This window comes from Acomys russatus, chromosome 8 (assembly GCF_903995435.1).
Source record: "Acomys russatus chromosome 8, mAcoRus1.1, whole genome shotgun sequence".
NCBI classification, from domain to species: Eukaryota; Metazoa; Chordata; class Mammalia; order Rodentia; family Muridae; genus Acomys; species Acomys russatus.
Genome location: NC_067144.1, coordinates 72,769,417 through 72,796,436, shown reverse-complemented (window position 1 = coordinate 72,796,436; position 27,020 = coordinate 72,769,417). Strand labels below are relative to the sequence as shown.

The window sequence follows — 27,020 nt, the reverse complement described above, 5'->3', positions numbered from 1 at the left end:
TCTCCTTCATTAACTAAGAAGCAAATTAGACTTGCATTTAGCCCGTGTCTGCCAAATATTATTTTTAGAAGCCTTCTCACCTCTTTCTTTCTCCTTTGGGGTTTCTGTTTTCTTTCCTCAACTCTGTTTTGCCCTCTCGATCACAGCAATTAAAGTGAGTGCCATACCTGAAGTTGGGAGGAAACGTGGGGGGGGGGGCGGAACAGGGGTATGCTTGACCAAAACACGTGATGCACACGCATCACATTCAAAACACGTGATGCACACGCATCACATTCAAAACACCAAAAGGCGTATCCGTAGGAAACCAAGCCAGGACAGTACTGCTGTCAGCACAGTGTGTAAGACTGTTAGCTCCGAAAGGGAAGCTCTTTAAACCTTAAAGATCCCAAAAGAAGCATGGCTGGAGAGCCTGATGGGCTGCGCCTTGCTGTAAGGTTTGTGTGTCAGCTCGTGCTACCAGCATTCAGTTGACTGGCGGAGGAGGAAGTACATGGGATGCTATCATCAAAGGGTTAATAATTTTACAGTTGGTCAAGCAATTGAGCAGTTTCTCAAAGGCATCAGGTGACCAGTACAAATGTGGCAAAGATCTAAATATCATTATTAATAAAAATGGAAATGACTTTATTTATTTATTTATTTATTTTGGAAATGACATTTTTGCGTGCTAAATTATTGGAGATTAAAAGGCAAAGTTCTTGCTATATACGCTTAAGGACTTGAGTTTGGATCTCAGGCATCCATATAAGAAGCTGGTTGTGGCAGCATGCATCTGCAACCCCAGCAATTTCGAGGTGAGAGGGCACAGATAGATCCCAGGATCGCGCTGGCCCGCCAGCCTGTTTAAAGTAGAATTGCAAGAGACCCTGTCTGAAAACAAAACAAAACAGGGTGGAGAGCGATAGAAAAAGAGCTGCTAAGGTCAGCCTCTGGCTTCCACACATGCCCACACAGGTAAGGTCAGCCTCTGGCTTCCACACATGCCCACACAGGTAAGGTCAGCCTCTGGCCTCCACACATGCCCACACAGGTAAGCGTGCACACAGATTACCTGGGCAGAAGCACCAGGCTGAGGGCACTCTTGTACGTGGATACAGATTTAACCTAGCCTCCTTGGCATACCCTGTGTTTCAAATACCTTGAGATGTGTGCACATTTGAACCTAACAACTCAGTTCTTAGGAATTTAACCCAAGGAAGATGGAGTGAGCACAGAGACGTGTATGTGTGGGTTTGTTGATTCACAATTTAGAATACAGAAAACACCATCTGTATCCAATAATTACACATTCATTTGATCTGTTACACAGCTCTTACAGATCATAAACCAATCCAAAAACAATACATACAGCTTACCCAATTTTTATAATTAAGAAGGCTTATACATGCATTTAAGTAAGATGAATGTTTACCAGGACTTTCTCCTTTGTGGACCCGGGAGAAAGGAGACCTCTTATTTTTTTTGCAGTGTTTTTACTACCATGGCAGTGGTGGTGTTTCAAATACTATTTGTTAAAAATCCGTTTAAGCTTAATGGCTGGAACAACCAGCCAAGTGAATTAGTTAGATTTTTGTGTTTCTGAAAAAGGCTACAAACCTTGCAAGCGCTGTTCTTGGAATGGCCCTTGCAGATCTCTCTGGAAGGTTGACCGGATGGTGCCAAGTTTGACACTGGGGGCAGAACCACATGGAGTTGAGCTGTTTGCTCTCAGATTTACCAGTTGTTTAGACAGGGGACTCTTTATTTGAGCTGAGACCCGAAGGGCTGGGCCTCAAGGTTGAAGTGCCAAAAGAAGACATAAGAAAAAAAAAAAAAAAAAAGAAGAAGAAGAAGAAGAAAGAAAGAAAGAAAGAAAGAAAGAAAAAGAAAGAAACTTTCTCACTATAGGCTATATTGACTTTCCTTCACCATCTGTGTTGCCCTAGAGCTGCCTAGGGCTCCTCTTTTAGGGCCTCACACTGTCATCAGCTCAGATTTTACTTAACCAAAACCAAAGCAGGTAAGAGTAAATGACATCACCAGAGCCTGGACAGACCTATCCCAGAAGTTAAGTAGAAGCAACATTCATGAGAACGGGCCGCCATGGCTGGGATCACAGGTCCAGGCCCCTGGGGTTATGAAGGCCTGGAGACCTCAGAAGAGGACAGAGGAACCCAGCCTTTATTAAGTGTCAAATGTATTTCAAACCCAGAGAGGCCAGCGTTTATTGAGTGCCTACTGTGTACTGAGTTTCAGAGCTTTGGAAGATGGCAGCACTCCCATTTTGCAGATGAGCAAACAGGCTTTGCGGCCACTTGACCAGACGATGCAGAACTTGAACCCAAGTCTGCCCAACTGTCCTTTCCCCCTTTTCCCCAAAGAGAAGACTATAGAGGCCCCCACTACCAAAACCAGTGCAAAACATCCCTTAGTGGCCGTCATTCTGACCTGAGGGCAGGACATCCACCACGCCTGTTCCTCACCCTTCAAAAACACCGCAGGGAGGACCTGGTCACGCCATGGGCACCGCGTCCTCCTCACTCTACCGGGAACACGCTGTCTAGCAGTCTTGCTCTTTGCAACACTGCCTTAAAATGTTTGTGGAGTTGTGCCTTGGTGCTGGTGTCCCTGTTCCCATTTAAAAGGGAGCATCTGTCATTCCTTACCTCTCTGCGCCTCTTACCAGCCCCTGGAAGGGAGCGGAGAGGCAGCTGTGGCACAAGAGGGCGAGAGCACGGGCTTTGGGAAGCCCAGGGTGCACATTAATGGCTGTGAACACAGAGTTTGCCGCCATTTTTTTAAAAAACATCACCATCAAAAAGGACAAAAGCTGTTATTAGGCTCATTTCCTGTGTTAATTTTTTTTTCTTTTTCGCATGAGGTACAAGCAGAAAGAGTCAAGTCTGTGTGAGCTTGGAATGAAACGCAGAGTGCTGGGTTGCACATCGGTCTTAATTGGCCCAATTGACCTTCTCTGCTGTATTTACAATTGCCTTGAAATTGTAAACAGATGTTGGAGCCCGGCTTTAATGGTCTCCCACATCTGCTTCGCCAGCACGCTGCCCACCAGAGCAGCCGTAATTAGGGAGCACCTAGCGACTACATCTTTCCTTATGGGCCCAATCGATAGGGTTTCTCTCTGTGGGATTAAAATCCACCCTCATTCTTGCTTTTATTTGAATACATCTAGTGTTGTGTTTTCTTAGGCAGAGCAGGCTGCCAGCCCAATACAAGGAGAAAACGGAAAGGGCCCAGGCTAGGTGTGCTCCATGTGCATTCCTGAAACAGTGCCTGGCGTCTCCACTACGATGGAAACTGTGCACAAACAGAGGCAAAGCCTTGGAAATGGGCTCCTGTGTTTCCTGCTGCGTAGTGTTCTCTGCAGACCAGAGTGAAATATCGAAATCTTTAAAAAGGGGGAAGGATGACTTATTTATTTAGTTAGTAGGGTTCATTTCTTAGAGGAGTCTTTTTAGATTTATTTCTTATTTTTAATCACGTGTCTCTGTGTGTGGATGTGTTTGTTGGCATGTAGGTTCCTTGAGGAGGCCAAAGGCATCAGATCCCCTGGAACTGGAGTTTCAGGAAAGTGTGAGCTGCCTCATGTGGGGGCTGTGAACCAAACTCCGGTCTTCTGCAGGAGCAGTAGGTACCCTTAGCCTCTGAGCCATTGTCCAGCCTCCTTAGAAGCAGGGGGCTTGCATGGGCTCCCCCCTTCTCCCTCCACTCCCACAGCTGCTCCTCTGCTGTGGGGCCTTTATGCTTAAGAGCCTCCGCTGACGCGTTGTTAGTACGTGCATTATTGTTGCGTTGGTGTGCGTTCCCTGTGGATTTTACAAAGCATGCGCCGGCGTGAATCTACCCATGACATTTTCCCCTGGAGTAGTGCCGCCATCTTGGCACTTCTGTGTGTTAAGTGTTAGAGGACGCATTGCTAGACCATGTCTACATTTGCCACGATGCCATCTATGCCAGAGGGGCATTACTGACGGACAGCATTTTTATACAGGATATGTTTACTTAAAAAATTCAAGGCAGCCAGGCCACTATAATCCCAGCACTCAGGGAGGCAGAGATAGGCAGATCTCTGTGAGTTGGAGGCCAGCCTGGTCTATAATGCAAGTCTAGGACAGCCAAGGCTGCACACACAAACCCTGTCTCAAAAACAAAACTAAACTAAACCAAATTCAAGGCCTGGCATGGTGGCACATGCCAATAATTCCAGCACTCAGGAGGCAGAGGCAGGCAGATCTCTTTGAGTTCCAGGCCAACCTGGTCTATAGAGTGAGTTCCAGGCCAGCCAGGGACACATAGCAAGGCCCTGTCATCTTAAAATGTAAGTTAATGTTATGTATAATTGTAAAGTGGGAGGTAGTCTGCGTTCTGTAAAGTTCATCCGCCCCAGTTCCTTTTTGCATCATTTCCCTATTCCTCTGTCAAAAGAATCAAATTCCTAATAATTTTTCTTATGAAGATTACAAATTTAGCCTAAAAGCAACTTTAGTTTAGCCCGATGCCCCCTTCATAACCTATGAGGATTACCTTACAGTCCTTGCTATCTTTACCATGGTGGCATGCCAGGAATAAATGGTGATTTTAAAGCATGAGATGGTGTATCTTTTACTTTCCTAGTTGTTGTGACCAAATATCTGACAAAATGCCACCTGAGGGAGGGAGGGCTTGCTTCAGATCCTAGTCTAAGTTACCCAGGCCATCATGGCTGGGAAGGCACAGCTGTAGATGACCCAGGTGATGGCAGGGGTGAGGCACAGCTGTAGGTAACTCAGGTGATGGCAGGGGTAAGGCACAGCTGTAGGTAGCCAGGTGATGGCAGGAGTGAGGCACAGCTGTAGGTGACCTAGGTGATGGCAGGGGTGAGGCACAGCTGTAGGTGACCCAGGTGACGGCAGGGGTGAGGCACAGCTGTAGGTGACCCAGGTGACGGCAGGGGTGAGGCACAGCTTTAGGTGACCCAGGTGATGGCAGGGGTGAGGCACAGCTGTGGGTGACCCAGGTGACGGCAGGGGTGAGGCACAGCTGTAGGTGACCCAGGTGACGGCAGGGGTGAGGCACAGCTGTAGGTGACCCAGGTGACGGCAGGAGTGAGGCACAGCTGTAGGTGACCCAGGTGACGGCAGGGGTGAGGCACAGCTGTAGGTGACCCAGGTGCCGGCAGGGGTGAGGCACAGCTGTAGGTGACCCAGGTGATGGCAGGGGTGAGGCACAGCTGTAGGTGACCCAGGTGATGGCAGGGGTGAGGCACAGCTGTAGGTGACCCAGGTGATGGCAGGGGTGAGGCACAGCTGTAGGTGACCCAGGTGATAGCAGGGGTGAGGAAGCTGGTCACACTGAGTCAGCAGTCAGGATGCAGAAATGGAGCACGGTGAGGTTGGATCCACCCCAGTGACACTTCCTCCAGCACAGGTTACACATCCTCTCCAAACAGCGCCACCGGCTGGGCACCAAATGCTTACACACGTGGGCCTGTGAGGGACATCACATAGTCAGACCTTGGCAGAGATAGTTCCTGTTTGAGCACTTTAAGTGCTTGGAAGGTCAGAGCACGGAATCTCTTCAGTAAATCTACTACTAGACACTTCCGTGGTTTTCCTCTGAGATGTCACAGAGGCAACATTCCTTCAACTGTAAAGTAGACTAAGTGTTTAAAATATCTACTCACATTTTCTATAGAGAAGTAGAGCTCAGGGCTAATAAGTTTTGCCCTAAACTATATATAAATGTTAGATAATACAGAGATCTCTGGTCTATGAGCTTGTAAAAATTAGCAATGAAATTCTAAGATAAATAACTTCCTGAGATCTTAGGAATTTCTGAATAAAGTCATGCTTGCTTTTTCTGAAGATGGGCTAGTTGAGACACATCCTTAGCCTTCCCACGAGGGGAAGGTCTTACTGAGGTTTGTGTGTGTGTGCCTCCTCCCTCCTGCTGGAAAGTGTTTCCAGAGTCGTGGCAACAAGTTACGAGTGTACCACTCACAATCTGGCAGCCTGGCACCCAGGGGTGCCAGTGTTTGCTTTAGAACTTGTCCTTTGAAATAATGGGCTGTGCCATGCAGTCCTCTCGGGTTCTGCTTCTTAATGTTGCTGAGGTGGAAAACACATATGTCAGTTCCCGCAGACGGCACGCGGCTTCGAGGTGTCCGCCTATCTGAAGAGACAAACACACACGTAGGGCTTAGCTGGTGAGCTGGTACTGTCTTAGTGGGATGTCATCATTGGTTCTGTCTTCGGTGTGCTGTTTGTTTCATCGGCCGTATTCGAGTATTGGCTTTGGTGTCTGATAGCCATGCCATCTGTCAGCGGAATTTGAAGACTCCCAGATGTAGTTCTGAAAGCAGGCACGATGATGCTGCCCCACGGTCTCATGGGAAGAGCAGTGTCACCCCTCTGAGCCCCATTTGATGTAGTGCTACGCCGGCACAGGAGCATGCTCACTGAAACTGCCCGAGTGATGCACCTTTGCTGCCTGGAGATGACAGGCGTGCACCTGTGTATCTGCTGTTCTTGGGGCTGCCATATACAGTCACCACAGTAATCCCCTCAGCAATTCTGGAGGCCAGAGTCAAAGACCAGGTGTGGCAGGGCTGAGCTTTCGGCGGCTCTGAGCGAGGAGCTGGTCTTTGTTCCTCCCGCATCTCCTGGCTCTGGGCATCCCGGTCTGGTAGCCGCATCTCTTAGGTCAATTGCCTCACTTTGCGGATAGCCTTTCCCCTCATCGCTCCCTTCTTGTCTCAAAAGAGTGCTCACTGTTGGATGTAGGGGCTAGGTCATTTTGAATGAGCCTGTCTGATATTGTTAGCTCCATGACACCTTCTAACACTAGGCATTAACGGTCTGCATGTTGGGGTGCGGACGCTGAGTCTGTGTGTCCACTACAGGAAAAAAAAAAAAAAAAAAAAAAAAAGGCAGCTCCCAGTTGCTAAGCACTTCGGGTCCCTTCCTGCAGGGTGGAGGCTGCTCCGGGCCCAGGGTCAGGGAGAAGGGCTACCTTGCTTCACTTCTTCAAAGTTAGACCTCTCCCCAAGTTCACCAAGACTGGAACAGAAAGGCTGCCAGGTACTGTAAATGCTCTCTGACTTTAAAACTAGCCTGGACTCCTGTTATTTGAAAAGGGGATAAAAAAAGAGCTGGAAGCAGCAGTTGCTTAGGGGGCTGCTCTCCAAGGACTGCTCAGGGAACCTGTGTGTGACCCCTTCCCGCCCCTCCCCCATTGCTCAGGGAACCTGTGTGTGACCACTTCCCGCCCCTCCCCCATTGCTGTCATTTCTTGCAAGATAAGAGCCGTGTTGCCCTGGCCCACCAAGCCGAGTGTGGCCTCCACTGTTTAACTTGACATTATTTTTGTGATTGTAGCCATCCTGCCCAAGTCTCCAAAATCACACTGTACTAACTCTTTGCCTTGGACCACTGGCTTTTTTTCCTCATACTGTCCAAGGCAAGAGGTGTAATCTTTATATTCCTGCTGATATTTTTGTGAGCTTGACATTAAAGAGTTGGGCAAGGACTTCTCACTTAACCAGATTGTTATTTTATTTATTAGTTGTTCTTGGCACGCATGTGGTCAAGATGTAACTTTCTTTTCTTTTCTTTTTTTTAAAGATTTATTTATTTATTTAATGTATACAGTATCTGCCTGCATGTACACCTGTAGGCCAGAAGAGGGCACCAGATCACATTACAGATGGCTGTGAGCCACCATGTGGTTGCTGGGAATTGAACTCAGGACCTTTGGAAGAACAGTCAGTGCCCTTAACCTCTGAGCCATCTCTCCAGCACCTGTATTGTATTTTCAAATGTCTGAACTTAAGAGGCGTTGTGTAGTTAGAGGATTTTGAGTCGCCTCTTTGTTGAGGTTTCTTAAAGGAGCCTGATAAAGGCTAGCATAGCACGAGGCTCTGGTGTTCAGACGCGTTGAGAAGGCCTTATAAATAGCCTTCTGTAACAGGCAGGTCAAGCGGCAGCACTAAGGGTCGCAGCGTCACGCTCATGTGTTCATTGCCGTTCACCACACGGTTTTGGTCCAGTTCCAGCTGCGTGAGAGAGAAACTCAGACCCTACCTTGACACCTGCTGCCTTAAAAAAAAAATCACACCAGGTTTTCCCCACACCTGTGGGCAAAGCGAGAGTGGAGTGCAGTCTGAAGTAACGCCTTCCAGCTCCTGTCTGGGGTGGGCCGGGGGAGAGCAGGCTGCCTTGGCTGGGGGAGCCACAGAAGTGGGGCTGCCTTCCAGAACAGCCCTGCAGTGGAGGCACCCACTCAGCGCTGTCCCGGAGACTCTCCATGCCAGGCAGACCGTGGGTGAGCGTTCAGCCGTGTGAGTGGCCATGGGCATGTTCATGTGTCACTGCTGAGGAAGTTGGTGCCCGACACGTGAACAGGAGTGCTAGAGGGAAAGGTCACTGTGCCTCCGAGGTGAACTTTGAAAATAAGAACCATCTCCTTGTGGTTGTGGCTGGAGTACACGCAGCCCGCACAAGGAGGAGGGCGCCACCCCTGACGTCCCTGGGGGAATGTTTTCATGTCTAAAATTGTCCTGGTGCTGATTGATTCTCACAGGACACGGCATCTTCAAGTGGCTCATGAGGCCCCTCCCTGGCACGCCTGCCCAGGACAGCTGATCTAGGGCGAGTAAGAGCACCTATCACTGGGACACTTGATCCTTCCCTGGACTGGGAGACATGCCCGGTTCATTAACTCAGGGAATTACGGAGCCCTGGGTGTGGCCTGCCAGGGGCAGTGAGGCCTTGTGGGGGGTCAGGGGGAGAGCATGTCCCCAGGGTTCTGCACCAGGCTGGGCGTGGGCCAGCAATCAGGACGGCTTCTGAGCTATGCCTGACTTTACGGGCTGGAGAGGGGCAGAGTGCTAAAATTACCGCTTGGGCTGAAGGCTGGAGGAGCTGTGACTTCACACTCGGCTCCGACATCTGCTCTGCATCTAATCTTACGCTCATAAAGTAGTCTTTAGTTGTTATTTAGACTTAATCAGAGTTTTAGCCCGAAAGGTGATGCTTGTGATTGCCTGATTGCCATGGGACTCGAGGAAGAGCATTGGGTTCTGGGAAGCTCGTTGGCCCCACGAAGCTCTTAACATTCCGTGGATAGAAACCTTTGTCACCTCTCATAGGGCGGACAGAGCTGCTTTACCCACACCTGGCACCAGGCACCCGGGTTGCCCTTTGTTTAGTCCTCAGAGGCCGTTGCCTACAATGCCAGGAGTGGTCGTGGTGAGGCGGACGGCGACCTTCGTCTGTACACCTCAGAGGACAGGCTGGTGACGCTCCGCCTGGCTCCTGATTGTTCTTTCTTTAGATGGTGTCCTCACTTCTCAACCTAAACATTTGTTATCTGAATTCAGAGTGAAGCTTCAGAGGCATCCGCTGGAAGGCCTCTTCCGGCAGCCTCGGTCGGCGGGATCACCCACACGATAAGACGCTGCTTCCTGGCCACCCCTAACATTTGCCCCCAGCCGGGGCTGACCCCCCCACCCCCAGCCGGGGCTGACTCCTCCAGCCGGGGCTGAACCCCCCCAGCTGGGGCTGACCCCCCCAGCCGGGGCTGAACCCCCCCAGCCGGGGCTGACTCCTCTAGCCGGGGCTGACCCCCCAAGCCGGGGCTGACCCCCCCAAGCCGGGGCTGACCCCCTCAGCCGGGGATGACCCCCCACAGCCGGGGCTGACCCCCCCCCCCAGCCGGGGCTGACTCCTCCAGCCGGGGCTGACCCCCCCAAGCCGGGGCTGACCCCCCCCAGCCGGGGCTGACTCCTCCCACATTTGTTTCCTGGATGTTGGTCACGTGCCTGTTTATGTCTCTCAACAAGGTCCCTCACATGCTGGGTGCCTTTCTCAGTCCCCTGGCTGGGACACCGGCTCCATAACCTTCTCTGATACGCGGTCACACCACCCTTACAATAGAGAAAACGGTTCACTTCCACTCTTAGAATCCTGTGGCCTCAGAGCATGAGATTGTCCCAGGTACTCCCACACCCTCCTCAGCCTGGGAGAGGTCAGCAAAGCTCATGTGGTGTGTGTGAGCTGACTGGTCACAGGCAGCGGTCCAATCCCGAGCTTGGCAGTGTCTCCTTTGTTTGTCCTGCCCTGTCCCCAGCTGCCTCCCCTCTTCTGTTCACATGAAGCGTTTCCCATCTTTCTCCTCCTCCTTTGCTGGTTTGCAGCCTTGAATGGGGAATGTCCGCCTAGGCTCGGGCATTTGAACACTTGGTCCCCAGTGGGTGGCATTGTTTGGGGAGGCTGGGGGCAGTGGCTTTGCTGGGGAAGCTCGGAGAGGCTGGGGGTCGGGGGAGTGGCCTTGCACTGGAGGTGCGCTTTGGAGAGTTTATACCTCACAGCATTTTCAGTTCTCTGTCTCTGCTTTGTGGTGGAAGACCTCTGCTCTCAGCTCCGTGCCCCTACTACCATGCCTACCTACTACGGTGCTTTCCTGTCATGGTTACCCTGACCTTCTGGAACCATAAGCCCCAATAAACGCCTCCTTCCACAAGTTGCTTTTGACCGTGCGGTTTATCCTGGCAACAGAAAAGTACCTAATAGACAATACCGGAACCTCCAGGTAGAGTCAGCATGCCGACATCTGTGTGGATGCCTTCTAAAGCTGCGGTTCGAGTGTGGTGCGCCTCCCAATGCCACACGTGTCAGAACTAGGTCTAGAGCTGGTGGCGCTGTTTGGGAAGGCCGTGGACCCTGTATGAGGGGGGACTCCCTGGAGGATGTGGTCCACTGAGATCAGGCCTCGAGGTTTACAGCGAAGTCCTGCTTCCTGTCCGCACTCTGCTTCTTGGCTGTGGATGCACGTGAGCAACCAGCCCCCTGCCACCGCGATTCCTCTGCCACGAGGGGTCTGCATCAGCTTGAACTCATTGGTTCTTATCGGGTCAGCCAGATAGTGGGGCTGGAAGTGAGTGCTAGGGAGGCTGTGGATCTGAGGCTCCCTCTTAGCCCTTACAAGGGTCAAGACTCAGCAGGGGCTGCCTCTGTTAGCTGCCTTCATGGACACATTTCGGGCACTCTCAGACTGGCATAATGCGCATTTGTTAGTGAAAGAAAGTAACTTCACAATCGCATCTGAAGGAAGACAGTGAGCAGGGATGGCCTTCTTCCTGTCTGGGACTAGCTGTGTGGCCATGGGCAAGTCACTTCACCACCTCATGGCTTATTTCTCCCTCTGTAAAGCAGTGGCAACATGAACGTCACTATAGCAGCCAACGAGCAGTGGCTGTGAGGTGTGCAGGACCATGCCTGGCATGTGCTGGTCTTGTGTGGCCATGGGAATCCTCGCCAGCTGTGATTGAGGTGAAGGAGCTGGAGCTATGGCGGGCTTCCTTGTGTCATTTCATGCTCACCTGACCCACTGACTGACACATGTCAGGGAACCCTCACAGCGGTAGGATCTTCACTGGATATTTTGTCAAGTTTCTCAGGTGTGATATTCTCCCAGCTATGATTCAGGCCAAGGAGCTGAGTTGACTCAGTCCTGGAGTGACACATCTCCCTGCAGGCCTGTCACTCGTCTGCTAGTCTTTTTACCGAGGGCGCGTGCCCAGCGTCAGTTCCTGCATGACCTTCAGGATCTAAAGAGCCCTAAGAGTCTTTAGGCCCAGGGACACGCCTGTTTCCTTTCCTTCCACTATGGTGGCAAGTCAAAGCTGTAGAGGCTTTGTTGGGTCCTGTGTCTACAGTATCTATATAATAGATAATAAACATCAGTGCTGTCGGCCATGCTTACCTGTCAGGACGTGAACGGCTGTCACATGCCAGCATTTAGAATGGACCTGTAGACAAGCTGCTCACAGTTAGCAATTGCACCCGAGCAGTGTGATACGGGTGGGCGGAAATCTGAACCTGAGTGTGCACCTCCCAGGCCCCGAGCAGAGAGACGTGGTGCCCGAGCTGTGCCCACACCAAGAAGGTATAAGTATGCTATGTAAAGTGACCGGACATGAAAACCAGTACGGGGCGAGTTGGAACCAGTTAGAGGCAGCAAGCCATATTTGTGAAGTACTTCCTGTAGTGTTTCATGTTTGGGAACTTAACTACTATTGTTTTGTTTGTTTTGTTTTTGTTTTTAATCATACAGTTTTTGGTCATAAGCTCATCGTGGCACACTTGTCTCCCAAGGGTGGCTTTGAGTTTTTGAACAGACATTCTGCCATTTTGTGAAGGCTGTGACCTTTATTACATTTTTCTTTCTCGGGGAGATGAAAGGCACGATCCCGGAGATTGTGCTTATGGTCAGCTTAGGTAAAAGGGATTTATGCAATCAAATTTACAGATGGTCTTTCTTATTGATCACAACTTTCATGCAGGGGATCAATTTTAATCTGCTTGGCACCTTTAATTGCTTATCCACTTAAAAAATTAACCCCATGGGTAGAAGGGTCTCTTCTAATGTGAGTTGTCTTTACTGTCAGTGAAAATGCAGCGTTATGCTATCTATCACGGTCAGGAAAAGCTGCTGAATCTGCCATTAACCTTTTGGGCAAAAAGGAAGAAGGAGGGAAAGGCAGGGTGTTGCGGGAGATTTCTTTTACATTTCCAGGATTCTCTGACATGTGTCAGTCAGTGGGTCAGGTGAGCTGAAATGACACAAGGAAGCCCACCATAGTTCCAGCTCCTTCACCTCAATCACAGGAAGTAAAGAAATCGCCCCTTTGCCCATCCAGTCACTCTCTGCTCAAGCTTTTGTGTGCAGGTTTTGAACACCAGAGATACGCATGAGAATAACAGCAGCGGTTCAGTCCTGCTGCTGAGACTCCACCTGTTGTCCTGTGCCCTGTGCTGCTGCGTCCTCTCACTCAGTCCCCTCTGAATGTGTGGCTCTGTGAACTAACACCCTCTCCCCACCCCACACACGCACACACGAAAAGCTAAAATCCTCTCCTCTGGTTCTCAGAACATGGAGGGAGGTAGGAGATGCCGCAGACTTTGAGGTATTAAAAAAAAAGGCCGAGAGCCGTAAAGGAGCAGATGGTGGGGTGACCAGGAGGGGCTCCAGGAGGGAGCTTCCTGCTCTGCCAGCTCTCACTGTCCTCCAGCTCAGTAGCTGAGTGTGCACGTTGAGTTGCTCCACGGGCTCCTCAAGGCCATGTCCCTTCCCGCCCTGTCTGGGAGGCAGCGTGGCCAGCCTGCGTCTGTTGCTGGCATTCATTGAGGACAGGCAAGCTTTCCGGTTGGTGAACCGGGAGCAATGCTGCTGTATATTGCACTCACTCGTGGTGAGTGAGCTGGCTCGGGGCATGGGTCATCTGTGGATGCAGCCACTCCAGCAAGTGCTCGGCTAAGAACATTGCTGTGCATCGTGAGTTGGAGGTCAGCTCACACGGACCCTTCGTGGGCACGCTAGTTAGGACAGCCCCCGGAAGAGTGGGTTTTACTGCAAGTGCTTGGAGACGGGACCATGCGGTGCTGACTCTGTGCTGGCTTTGGGAAGAACTCCTGGTTCACAGCTCTGAAGTGGCCACTTCCTAGGAAGGAGACGTCCCCACTGGAACTGCCGATCTCGAGAGCTTCGCTTGCAGCCAAGGCCCTAAGACAGATCCCCACTGTGCCTGCGCCTGTGCACAGCACCCAGGAAGCATGTGGCCAGGCCCTGGGTGCTCTAGCTTGTCTGTCACGCTGGGGACCAGACGTAAGACAGCTGAACAGCACGGCAGGAGAGGGTCTTCAAAGCCTACAGGAACACACCCCCAGATCCTCACCTGCAGGGTGTGTGGGAATGCCATTGTGCATTTGTGCTGTCTGAAAGACAGGAAAGTACCCCACAAGGAGGGCAGGGGGCCCCGGGATACCAGTTCTTCTGATCTGTTCCCAGGCTCAGCGAAAGGTGACCACCTGAGAGGAAAAGGCTTTGACTGAGTCCTACCGGACAAATGCCATCAGTGGGCGTACTGCGGGCAGCTCCGCTCAGTCCTCCTGTTAAGTCCACATCACTGGGCTGTCAAGTCCCCCCCAGCTGCTCATCTCTACCTCAGAGAAGCCCCACTGCCTCCCGGCACCCCTGCAACCCTCACGTTTATCCTCAGCATCTCCTGAGATGCCTACCGTTGCCAGGCACCACGGAGATAACCGTGGCTGCTGGACCACATCCAAGCTCTTGCTGTGTTTTGGGGGCCTTTTTACCTAGGCACTGAATCCATCACTTCCTCTGCATCTTCCCTCCTTTCATCTCATGCTCAGCAACTTCCTCTTTCATGCCTCGGCCTCGGCCTCAGCCTTGGCCTTCATCTTACTGACTTCATCAGGGCCACTGTGAGGCTCCAGGGAGCAGTGCCTGCCTCCCCTCCTTGGAGACAGGCTTGATTATGAATGTACTTTTTCCACCTACATTTTAGTAAATTGTTTTTATTCTGGATTTTTACCGATCCTGTATTAGCGTTGCTTTATTTGTTTGTCAGGAGTTAAAACTGATGTGTGGCATAGACCTTCAATATACTTAGAAAAAGAGAAAAAGAGAAAAGTCACTAGCATGGTGTAAGTAGAGGGGATGATTTGGAAGGAAACCTGACACCGGATCCTGACAGGTGGCCACCAGAGAAGCTGCTCCTGCCATGCAGGTGTCTCTGTGAGGCCTGTAAGAGAGAGAATGCTCAGAGTGTGAGCATCTCCTTCTGTGAGCCGAAGAAGCAATTTCAGATTAGGTAGTGCCTGAAAACATCCATGTAGGCTGGTCTGAGCCCACAAAGCAGGCAGGCTAGTGCAGAACTGCAGGGCTTGCTGGGGTCTCGTTTTGTTGTTCTTGTATTAAAATCAGTTGCTGTGAGGCTGGTGCAGTCCCGCATTTTTCTTTTTTTTTTTCTTTTTCTTTTTTTACAAATCATGTGCGTCTCTTATTCCAGCCATTAGGTGGAAAAGCCCCTCCAGCTCCAGGTGTTTCTTCTCTGGTTGTTTGGAGAGTCGGACCCTCACCTTACACCCCCAGTGTGCCCTCACTTTACACCCCCAGTGTGCCCTCACCTTACACCCCCAGTGTGCCCCTCACCTTACACCCCCCAGTGTGCCCTCACCTTACACCCCCAGTGTGCCCCTCACCTTATAACCCCAGTGTGCCCTCCCTCACCTTATACCCACAGTGGTGTCCTCCCCTTAAGCCCCCAGTGGTGTCCTCACCTTACACCCCCAGTGGTGCCCTCACCTTACACTCCTCAGTGGTGCTCTCACCTTACACCCCCAGTGGTATCATCACCTTAAATTCCTCAGTATACCCCTCACTTTACACCCCCAGTGTACCCCTCCTCTGTTTACCCCTCACCTTACACCCCCAGTGGTGCCCTCACTTTACATCCTCTCTTTTCTCCTGTCCTTGTGAAAGTTCCAGATCTGACTGGATTTTTTACTCAGTAGCTCCTGACTTGCTATTTGCTACCCAGACACCACAGTTTAGAGGCTGTTGCATTGCCAGTGTGACATCAGATGGCAGAGGGACAGTCAGGATCCATGGTCCTCCAGTGGGGCTGACCCTGCTTGTGGCTGCCCAGGGTACTCAGACTGGGGGACAGCTTGGGGCCTTCCTGGTAGAAGTGAATCTACCTCGTGTATTGGACTTCAAAAAGGAAGGATGAATGAAGCAAAGTAAAAATCAGAACTCTGTGTGTGTGTGTGTGTGTGTGTGTGTGTGTGTGTGTGCACGTGGTGTGTGCATACAATCAAACTCACATGTGCACACACAGGCACTAGAACCAAACCAAACTCAAGATTGATTAAGAGACAGTAACTAATTTTAGTATCAAACTAAAGGAATATATGTATTATTGATTAGCCTATCAGTTCTGTTTGGGAGCTGGGGCTAAGCTCAGAAACTTAGTCATATGCAAAAGTTCCACCCCTGAGCTACAGCCCAAGGAGTTTGAGACTTAGGTAGGGTGATTGTTAGTGGTTTATAATGGCCGCTGCTCTAGGGCGTGGCTTTAAATGACTGAAACTTAATTCTCTAGGTCCTGGAGATACATTTGGAAATGTCAGAGCCCTGCCTGACCCACCAGGAACAATCCCTTCTCCCCCCTAGTCTGCTGTCCAGCATTACCTGGTACAGGGCACACAGCGTCACATCACACCCTCTCCCTGCATGAGTGCTGTCTGATTTCCCTTCAATAAGGATAGCTGCTACCCTAATGACCTCTTTTCACAAGGTTACAGTGTAAAGTTAAAATTTCAGGATCTCCTTTTTGGGGGGCGGGGGAAGCAAACAGGTGGCTCCCCAGATGCCCTGTGGCTCTTGTAGCCAGTTGAATGGTCCCCAAACTTACATGGGTTGGGTTCTTCGTTGTGCCGGGCAGCTGGGCTTCACAAGTTCCATTATAAACCTGGAGTGTCATGTGCACCACTGAGGTGTGTGTGGGTACCAGGCCTTGCTCATTTCTGCTCTAACAAGGAGCATCTGAGATGGGCACTCACCCATAGCCCCCATCCCAGTTGGACAGCGCTGCCCAGTAGCAGAGAGCCCCAGTCGAACCATGGGGTCCTATTACTGACTGAGAGCTACCAGTCTGGGTGATGTTCTGGTGATGTCATTGTGGTGAGCCCTCCTTCAGCACAGCCCCGTATGGTTTCCAGACACATTGGAGATCCCAGCAATACATGTTTAAATACCTTCTGCTGGGGACAGAGGGGACTGTGGTGAAAATAGCACAAGAAGGACAGCAAAGACCCCATTAGCACACTGAGGGGGTTTGTCCCTTGTTTTGTCCCCAGGCTTGTCAGCACAGCGACTGTGATGGTCCACGGTGTCACCGTGAGGCTGTTTCCAGAGAGATGACCCACCCTGGGTGTAGGTGGTACCCCACACTGAATAAAAAGGGTGACGTGAACAGCAGCACACCAGCTTTTGTTCTCTCTGCCTCCTGTGAGCAGTGCGAGCAGCCGGCTCTTGCCATGGTGGTGGTATAGACGGCTGCTGTTGGGAACTCTGACACAGCCATGAGAAAAGGCGATGCACAGGGCATCACTCGACCATGGCCAGGATTGTGCATTGCTCATTTCTCAGAGTTTTATGCAAGAGGCTGGCTTCGGTGTTGACGTACATTCTCTCTGGGTGATAGTTACACTGAAGGTGTGCGGTGTGCTGGCGCCTACCTGTCACCTGGCCGTTGGTGTGCTGGCGCCCGCCTGTCACCTGGCCATTGGTGTGCTGGCGCCCACCTGTCACCTGGCCGTTGGTGTGTTGGCACCCGCCTGACACCTGGCCATTGGTGTGCTGGCGCCCACCTGTCACCTGGCCATTGGTGTGCTGGTGCCCACCTGTCACCTGGCCATTGGTGTGCTGGCGCCCACCTGACACCTGGCCATTGGTGTGCTGGCGCCCACCTGTCACCTGGCCGTTGCTGTGATGGCAGCTTCTAGCAGGCGCACCTGGCAGCACCCATGTTTGCTTGTGTCTTTCTGTTTCTCCAACTGGAACAGACTGAGACCTGCCAAAGCCCTACCTGGCATCGCATAAGGAGTTGCCATTGAGCGCACAGCTTGGCCAAAAGGATGACCACAGAGAAATAATTCCTGAATGGACAATGGCGGTACAACTCTGAGGCATGATGACGCGCCTGTCTACCTACTGTGGTGACCAGCTCGAAAGTTCCTAGAGAGGATGCTTGTGTGGAAGCCGTCCTCCAGGCTTCCAGCTGGGACCTGCTGGAGATTGGCAGCTGCCAGACTCACCCTGTACAATTTTAACATTGTCATTTCTACAGTTTTCCAAATTCTTATGATTCTGAGGTGACACTCAGCATGTTTATGCCCGTGCCTCTCCCTTCTTTCAAAACAGGCAAACAAACAAAAACTATCACAATGAACTCAAGTGCCAACTTACCGGCTGTGCTGACGGCTGGCAGGGGCATCACTGAACAACTTCCCAAAGGGCCCAGCTCTGTGAAGCACCCGTCAGTTGTGTGAGAGGCTGCTGGTATGCCTTATTTCCAGTGGTGCGGATAGCAGGGATAGCAGGGAAATACCTGATTTGCATTTCTCTCATGGTTAGGGAAACTGAGTGCGTCTCTTTCCTGTGTGCCATAACTAGGAATTGTAGCAAACCCAACGCATGTGCATTTGCCTGTATACGCATGTGCCTCTAACAACCTCTAACCATTTCACCTGAGGGGAACCTTTTATGGCTTCTCTTTGGACTAGTCAAATGGCCTGCATCAACATTCTCAAATTCGGAGGACATGACTAGATACAATCAGGGTTATTTGGACACAGGCATCAAGGAGGCTGTTGGCTAGTGAGAGGAGGCCAGCACACGCGTTGTTGATACTTGGTGAAGGGGGAATTCATATCCCGGGTGGAATGGAGCGATACCTCAGCATCCGCTCATGCTGCTCAGGCTGGCATGCCTTCAAGTTCATGACATGTTTCACTCCAGAATTTTCAGTGTAATATTTTTGGACCACAGATGGCTACAACCCACTAAAACCACAGAATGTGAAAATGCGAGTGGGGGAGGGACCTACTGTGATCAACCATCGTCTTCCAGTGTCACAGGGCCAGATATGCAGAGAACCTCTGAAGATGGGAGGGAGGACACAGCGAAATAGTTCTGGTCTGTGTGGCTGCAGGGACACGCTTGTCTAGGCAACGCAAACACCCAGCCCAGCTGTGTTTGATTGACACAGTGGCTTAGACTCTGCATCTCAGATGGAAGCAAAGTCACAGGGTACAAACAAGGTAGCGCACACCTGGCCTTCGAGCGCTTTTGTGTTTGTGCACACTCACACCCCTGCAGCCCATGTGGAGATGGGGTGCAGCAGACGACAGGCACACACAGACTGACTGTGTGTTTGGAATTGTTGAACCGGCTGCTGCCAGTCTACCCCAGGCTGTATTCACGCTTACACATAAAAGCAAGAAAATGAAGGATTTGTGAGGGTAACCAGTTAGCATCCCTCCGTGTGTCTTAAAGAGCTGTCACACGTGTTGTGATCGTCTCCGCTTTAGAGGGGTGGTGGTGTGGAGTGCTAAGCACACAGGAAAGACACTTGCACAAGATCGAAGCATGCACTCCTCCCCATCTCCCAAGCCTCATCCTCCTGTGCTTCACCCCTGCTGAAGGGATGCGCTGGGCTTAAGGTGCCGGTCAGCAGCTGCCTAGCATAGCTGTTAGGGACTCCCCAATATGTCTGTGTCCTGCTGCTGCTCCACGAGGACCCCCAGTCTGGCCCAGAGGGTGGCGCCCCCCTCCACTCCCCAACCCCTTCTTCTGACGTCTAACAGGTGCCTTCACTTCGGGCATGAGGGACCCTGTTAGCTTTGCAGCCCTGCATTGCTCTTTAGCGTCACAGCTGTCTGTTTTCTCTCGCTGCTTCTTTATGGGAACATCCTGTAGTTTGGAGTCCAGAAGACCACTGTCGGATTCTTTCTGTTGTGGCTGAGCTGTGTGGCCTTCAACTGCTTTGCCCTCTCTGAGCCTGTGTCGTCTGTCACGCAGATGCCACCCACCTGAAGGAGTGTGAGAATTAGGGGTAACGTGTGCAAAGTGGATGCTCTGTCAGGAGTGACCAGGTGTGAGTCTTTTGTGGTCATTACCGTAATTATTATGCTCACGAGCTCCAGAGTTTGGACTGATGCGCTGTTTGCAGTAGGTTTGACTACACCACAAAGGAAGGGGTAGAGGCCGGTGTGAAAGGGGGGTAAGCAGGCGTCAGGTGCTTTGTGGGTCCTTTGTGCACAGGCGTGCCATGACTCATGGGAACAGTGTGGTCTGGCTTGAGCCTGTGCCCCCTCCTACCTCCCCCCCCCCCAAGGGAGCCCTCTAGCACCCAGGGTACCTAGCATCCACGGTGGACGTTTATGTCCTGAGCCACCAAGGCTGAACCCTTTAGCTTCTGGGTCACATATAGTTGTGTGTTTTTTGAGTCCTTTCTGGTCTTGCAGTGTCTCAAGTGTTCTGTCCTTGGCGTTTCTGAGCTTATGTGTGTCCTGGTCATGTCTGGACCTGTGCATTCTTCCCCCGTGCTGTAGGTGTGGACTCCGAACATCCTCGGACCACCACTCCACTGTGCTCTAGGTGGGTGCAGACTTGTGCAGAAACAGCTGCGGGAAATGTCTGCGACTGCTCAGCTCAGACCACATCTTGATAAATGGCTAAATTATCTCTTAATTGAGTACAAGCAAAATACAATGAGGGAAAAAGAGAAGTGTTCAGCACTGCTAGTTCTTCAAGGGAAATTAAGCGCTCTTTCATCTCTGAGTTTTTAAAGTGGATTTAATGACACCATTGTGTGTCTAAAGCCGTGGAAACGCACATCCTCCAGGCACAGGCAGGTCACTGCATTTAAGCCAGCCCGTGAAAAGGGCCCCTTCCCGCTCCATGTAGCATTTCTTATGTCATTACTCAGACAACCTAATGTAAAAATATTTTGACTGCAGATACCACAAGTTGACAGCCGGACCCTTTCTCTCCAGTGTGTGGGGACAAAAGCGTGTTCTTTAAGACCTGCACTTTTAATGAACCGTCTTACCGAAGACACTCAGAATCTAATAGTGTGCCTTTTGGTGAGGTTGTTGAGAATTTTAATGCATTTTAGTTCTCATTCATCACGGCCTGTGTGCGCCTCGCAGGAGGGTCCTTAGAAATAGGATTAACTTCTAGAGGAATGCATTAGCCATGCCACAGGAGTAGGCAGCTCGCTAACCGGTCTGATAGATCGCTCCAACCTTCAAATCCTTGGGCCGACACCCCCCCCCACCCCCACCCCCACACTGACAGCTTCTCATTGAATGGCATTAGTGTGTTTAGGAGTGAGATGTTTTGTATGATCCTAGGCTGATCTCATATTCCTTTTCTGAAATTAATTCGGCTCTGCTTTACATGTTAATCCGCAAAGGACCGATGTGGGGAAGGTCAGAGCAGCCAGCCCCAGAGAAGGCGAGGAGAGCCGCACTCAGAGCGGCTCATTTCGTTCCCAGCCCTAAGCCGGCTGCCTTTTCATTGTGACCCCCAGCCAGCTGGAGTCGGCTTGGAGGGCGGCAGAATACATCAAACAGTGGGGCTCGGTGCGGGCTCTAGGATCACGGGCTAATTAACTTCAGCTTGGTTAACCAATTGCAGTTTGCAAATTGAACAATCGCACTTTGAAAGCGTCAGTCACAATAGAACACAGAATCTTCTTCTTCAGCGTAAACATGCCCAGTAATGGCGTGGCAGTCATTGAAAGGAGCTTATGCGAAATCCACACAACTTGGATGTCTCCAAAGTAGAGTTCGTTTCGCTGGTAACAAAACTCCAACCTCTTTCATTCAAAGAATTGCGTGATGTCAAAGGCAAGACCCAAGCGCTGGGTGGGGAAGCAGCGAGGGAGGGAAGTGCTCCGAGTGGAGGGTAGGTGAGTTCTGGAGAATGAAAAGATTTAAATTCTCCTTTGAGAAAGAAATGTAAATCTTGAGCCATACTCAAACAATTGTTTGGGGGTGAGGGGGGGGGCGCATCACCAGTGGTGCACGAGAGAGATAAGCAGCGATTCAGAAGATGAAAGTCCTGGATCCAGAAAATCAAATGAGAGTAGGCAGGGTCACTTGGAGAAAAGTCTCAGCATTGTAGGGAGAGGCGGAGAAACCAGTTAAGTCCAGACTTGAATAAAGATACAAGTGGTAAATCCAAAGCAATCCTAAATTTGGGTAAAAAGAAAAGCATCCACGTTTTAATCCACCTCTGGCGTATATGCAAGGATCCCCTGCTAGCAAAGGCTTTTCCCACTTTGAAACCATGGTGCTGTGCAAAGGTCCTGTTGCCCCTCTGTGATCTCAGTCTTTATTCGATGATCACTCTGCTCCAGGAAGTCACCACACTGCTGTGGTGTATTGTAACCAAGCAAAGCTGCTGTACAAGATCACCAGGAGGGAAGGCTGCCAACCGGACCTGAGGCTTTGCCACTGGCCTTTTTGGAGGGCGGGGGGTATAGCTTAGTTGGTAGAGTGCTTGCCTGGCATGCACAGTTCCCTGGATTTGGTCCCTGACACTGCACAAACTGGGCACAGTGGTGCACGTGCCTAACTCAGCTCTTCGGAGGTAGAGGCGGATGGACCAGAAGTTCAGAATCATCTTTGGCTATAAAAGGAATCAAAGCCAGCCCAGACCTCGAGATCTCTCCTCAAATAAATAAATAGAAAAGGAAATAAGTCAAATCCTTCCGGAGTTCGGACATTTGAGCGGCTGTCACCGATCCTCTGTGGAGGCATAGGTGTCACCATTAGGCTTTCCTTACAAGGCTCCTGGGCACAGTGAAAGGGCTGTCAGCTGCCAGTTGCGCTCACAGTGGTATGGGAAGCACGTGCCGGGGGCTGAGGGCATGGACAGCACAGGAGCTGCTGCTGCAGCACTCTCGTACAGGGCCAGTCCTCATTCTCAGCAGAATGGTCCACAGGAAAGAGATGTGGGAAATGGTTCTAGCTGAATTTATCTGCCGGTATGGCCAATGACACAAACAACCTTAGTTGTGGCTTTCCCCTTGGGAAGGTGTCTAGCGGGGGGCGGTGGGGAGTAGGGGGCGTAGCCATCTTGGATTTGGATAGAATGGTGGTTTTCTGAAATTAGCTATGGAAGCTGCTTCTGGAGTACTGTAATTGGCGTGGAAATGGCGTTGTTTGTACATGCATGGAGAAAGCCTGTGGGTACCAAATGTTGCCATGCGTCCCGGCTTTCTCCAACAAGGATTTCAGGTAGCTAGAATTGTGGTTGCAGTGGGCCTGAGGGAGGGATGCCGGTCTGACAAGTCCTGCAGGCTTGCACCATGTGTGTGTGGGTTGTCCACATAGGCTGAGGCTTTCGCACTTGGTTTTTGCGTGTATGTGATTCTGGTCTCAGCAGTAGGGAGACAGGTGTGAGCAAAGTTGCTCAGTGAATCTGCTTTGTGTACACACGTGTGCTTCCACTCAGAACCCACGTCTTAGCATTTGACAAGGCTGGTGGCTTCTTGCAGTGAGCAGCCAGGAGGAGACCCAGAAGAGATGGAACATCTGTAGTTAGCTTCCTTTCTTTTCAAGATTTGTTTATTTCTCATGTGCATGAGCATTTTGCCTGTGTGTATGTCTGTGCCTGGTGGCCAGAGAAAGCCAGAAGAGGGCAGAGGCACTGCATACCCTGGGATTGGAGTTTGAGACATTTGGGAGCTGCTGTGTTGGTGCTGGGAGCCATACCTAGCTCCTCTGGGCCAGAGGCTCTTAAGCGCCAGGCTGTCCCTCCGGCCCTGAACTTTAATGTTGTCAGAAGCAGGTGGGAGTGTGAGGGTGGGGAGGGCTGGAGCTGAAGATGGAGAGCATGTCCGGGTAAGACCTTGTGAGAAAGTGGGACTCATGAACAGTGGATGCAGGTGGTGAAGCAAGGTGCTGGCTTTGGGCTGGGAGTCGTTTTTTCAGTCACCTTCTTTGGAAGAAGTATGTGGCCACCAGCCTTTGGTTCCGGCATGCCATTGCAGATGGCCCATGCTGACTGTCAGCATGACTTGCAGACTCCGTATCTTCTGCATGGGAAACGTGTCAAAGAGTATTGATTAAGGCTGAGAACACCACAGTGGGAGAGAGGAAGCCAGGCCTCCTGCACATGCGCCTTGGTGTGCCTGTAACAGTGCCCGAGGCATGGCTTTCAAATCCAGCTGCTGTTCATGTTTTGAAACCAAATCTGATCCTTTTGTATCTTCTCTCGGGTATTTGTAAGGAGGCAGAGCTAAATAAATTGAAAACGGGATGGAGGAGGTAATGCAGACCATCACCTCTACCATCCCTTTGCCTAGCAGGGCTTCAGAAAGCGATGGGTCTGGGCCAGCAGTGTCCATCTCTCCTGGGAAGGGCTCAGAAAGGAAGAAGCCCGGCTCCTGGCCCTGCTGCTCGCTGCCCAGCTCCTGGCCCTGCTGCTTGGTGTCCACGTATTAAACGAGCCAGAACGCTGAGTGATGTTCAGGGCTCAGAAACAGCACGTGGAGTTCCACAACGAGGGCGCGAGCTTTCTCCTGGCATCCTCTCCCGTCACCCCACTTATGTCCTTCCCAGCTGCTGTCTTTTCTCTTCCTAGACTGATTGCTAGGAGGGCAAGGCGTTCATGTCTGCTTCTCTCTTGTGAATATTTGTGCATTAATTTTCCAGACAGAATACCAGACATCTTGTTAAATTTGAATTTCAGATAAACACACGACACATCTTGCGTAGGCACACCCCATGCACCCGCTAGACTGGCCTTATGCAGATGTTATTTGACTTTTTTTTTTTTTTTTTTAAATCATAATTAGCCCTTCTAAGTTGAAAACATCCTAAGTTGGAAATGCATTTCTGGGCTGGCAAGATGGCACCGTGTGCTAGGGTTCTTGCCAAGCAAGCCTGAAGGCCCGGAGTTTGAATCCTGGAACCCATTTGGGGCGGGGAGGAGGGGTTAGAGGATGGGGACCCAGATGTGGTGGCTTCTGTCTGGAGTCCCAGCACTTCCACTTTAGGATGGGAGATGAAGATAGGAGCCTCTCCTGGGAGCTCTCAGGTCCCCAGCCTGGCGCACATGATACCATGATACCTCAGGAACAAGAAGAGAAACCCTGCCCCAGCAAGGACAGTGTGGGGCCCGAGAAATAACTTTAAAGTTGCCATCTTGCTCCACACACAGGTGCTGTGGCAGGGACACTTGAGACAGATAGACAGACAGACAGACACAGATGTAAAAAAAACATGTAACAGGGGGGAAAAAAGAAATATTGAAATAATAATTAATTGAGGGAAGGAAGGAAATGTGGTTAGTATGCCTAAGGTTGACGAGAGACTCGTGGCTGGGGCCGCCTGGGGACCAAAGCTCAGCCTGCATGATGGCCATCGCGATCCAGGACCATCCACACTGACTGTTGTTCAACGGAAATTCCTGTTTACGTTAGTGTCCCATCGCTGTCGCAAAGTGCCTGAAACGATCAACTTCTAAAGGGGGAAGGTTTATTTTGACTCATGATTTTTTAAGTTCTAGTTCAGTGGTTCTCAACCTGCGGGTCGTGACCCCCTCAGGGAGGTCAAACAACCCTTCTCCAGGGGTCACGCATCGGGCCACACATCAGACATCCTGCATGTCAGGTATTTACATTGCGATCCTTAGCAGTAGCAAAGTCACAGTTATGAAGTAGCAGTGAAGCGAGTCCATGCCTGCGGTCACCGCAGCATGAGGAACTGTGTTAAAGGGTCGCAGGATTAGGAAGGTTGAGAGTCACCGCTCCAGTTCATGACCGTCGGCCCCACTGAGTCTGCGGTGAGGCAGAATATAATGGCAGGAGTGTGTGGAGGAAGCCACTCACCTCACGGGCACCAGGAAGCAAGACAAGAAGGGGCCAGAGTCTCATAGTCCCCGGCAAAGACACCCCCAGGGAAAGACCTTCCACCACCGCCCCACCTCAAGGTGCCCTGACCTCGCCTTGGCTTTCAGCACACAGCCTCCCGGGGTAAGGAAGGCCTAGAGAATCTAACAGGGCCTTCTGTCTTTTTCTTTGTGAAACCTGACAGCGTGGCTGGAAGAAAATAAAATTCAGCTATAGAATATGAGGGGCACGGGGGGGGGGCATGGGGGGAGCGCACGGCGTCGGGGGGGGGGACGCGGGGGCCCTTCAGAGAGTCGTCCGGTCTCCTCTCTCCCATCGGCCTGGCAACAGTCTTCAAAGGGACGAGGTTTGGCGCTGAGGGGGTTGTCTGTCTCTGAGGTCTTCCTGGCTTTGGTTGTGCGTGTGTTAGGAGAAGGTGGGGGCTGGAGACACCAAGGGAAAATGCCACCACGTTCCTGCCAAACCTCTAAAGACCACCAGGTGAACTGGGCATGCTCTCTGGGAAAATCCGATGAGCCCGGGGACACATTTTTCCACCAGGTGGCTTTGGGTGGGAGAGCTGGCAGTTTGAAATTTTTTTGGAAGAGAAAAAATACCCGCATATGAGTGTTTTCATTCTTGCATGTTGGAGGTTGGACTTGCACTAGATTTAACTTTTGAGCTTTCTGACTTGAGGCAGCACCCGAAGTGCTGGCCCACTCACCTCATTAGGCGGAGAGCTAGCGGCTGTTTCTCCAGCCGCGCCTGACCTAATGTTTCTTACTGTTAGGTGCTTCCAGATGATGGGGCTTGACTCAAATGCCCCAAAGCAGTGAGTCTTGGAGTTGAGGTTCAAGCATGCGCTGTGGCTTTTTGCTTTTTAATGTCACTTAATACGTTGTGCCTACATATTCCGCGAGGAATTATGGGCTGCTTTATTCATTACACATTTTCCAACTCATAATTGCACTGGCACCAAGTGTTGGCATCCTTCGAGAGGTACTTGCATGTGACTTGATTTTTGTCAACCTCCCACGCTTCTAACCAAAAAATGGCATCAGACCCTTTTCTTAGAGTCTGCACCTACCATGGACCCTTAGGGAGGTGGACAGCGCTGGCCCAGCTCTCTCAGGACTCAGGTGAGAGCCCAGCCTTTCACAGGGTGTCCTCTTGCTGTTGGCACGCTGACCTGTGGAGCATAAAAAAGTGTGTTGCTGGGTCTCGGCATGCGCGGGATTAGCCAGGAAGTGATGTAGTGGGAGAAATGGAAACGCGTGTTTAGAACCCTGGCTGTTGGGGCACTGTGTTTGCGTTGCTTAGTGCCGGCCGGCGGGATGTTCAGAAGAATGCTGACTAAATTTATAATCTGCCGAAGTGACATTCTTAATTACAGAAAAAGTTAGCCATGTACTTTACGTGTTTGCAAGTGTGTGCAGCGTGACACTCAAGACTTCTTGTCTATCCGACTTGTTTCTTTCTGAGAGGAAGGAAAAGTTAGATGTGAAACTTTAAAAATTTACTTATTCAATTTACATCCTGATTGCCGCCCTATCTTCTCCTCCCATTCCCCTACCGCTCCCCGCCCCCATTATCCCCTCTTCAGAGATGGGGGGCCCCCCATGGGTACCAACCCTCCCTGGCACATTAAGTCGCTGCAGAACCAGGTGCATCCTCTCCCACTGAGGCCAGACAAGGCAGCCCAGTTAGGGGAACAGGAATCTCAGGCAGGCCTCAGAGTCAGAGAGAGCCCCCGCTCCAGTTGCTG

General features: G+C 51.1%; 1 protein-coding gene and 1 long non-coding RNA gene across 3 annotated transcripts in view; both read left to right on the top strand.

Annotated features, from left to right (window-relative positions):
• Hlcs (holocarboxylase synthetase) overlaps positions 1 to 27,020 on the top strand; it is a 142,859-nt gene that overhangs the window by 66,214 nt on the left and 49,625 nt on the right. The gene's annotated exons all lie outside the window — the stretch shown is intronic.
• On the top strand, positions 4,823 to 5,405 carry LOC127192930 (uncharacterized). 2 transcript variants are annotated; one of them, XR_007831077.1, is made up of 3 exons: positions 4,823 to 4,920; positions 4,997 to 5,072; positions 5,187 to 5,405. It is a non-coding gene; the product is annotated as an uncharacterized LOC127192930 (long non-coding RNA). The 2 variants fall into 2 exon arrangements; XR_007831078.1 differs by having other exon boundaries at positions 4,997 to 5,148.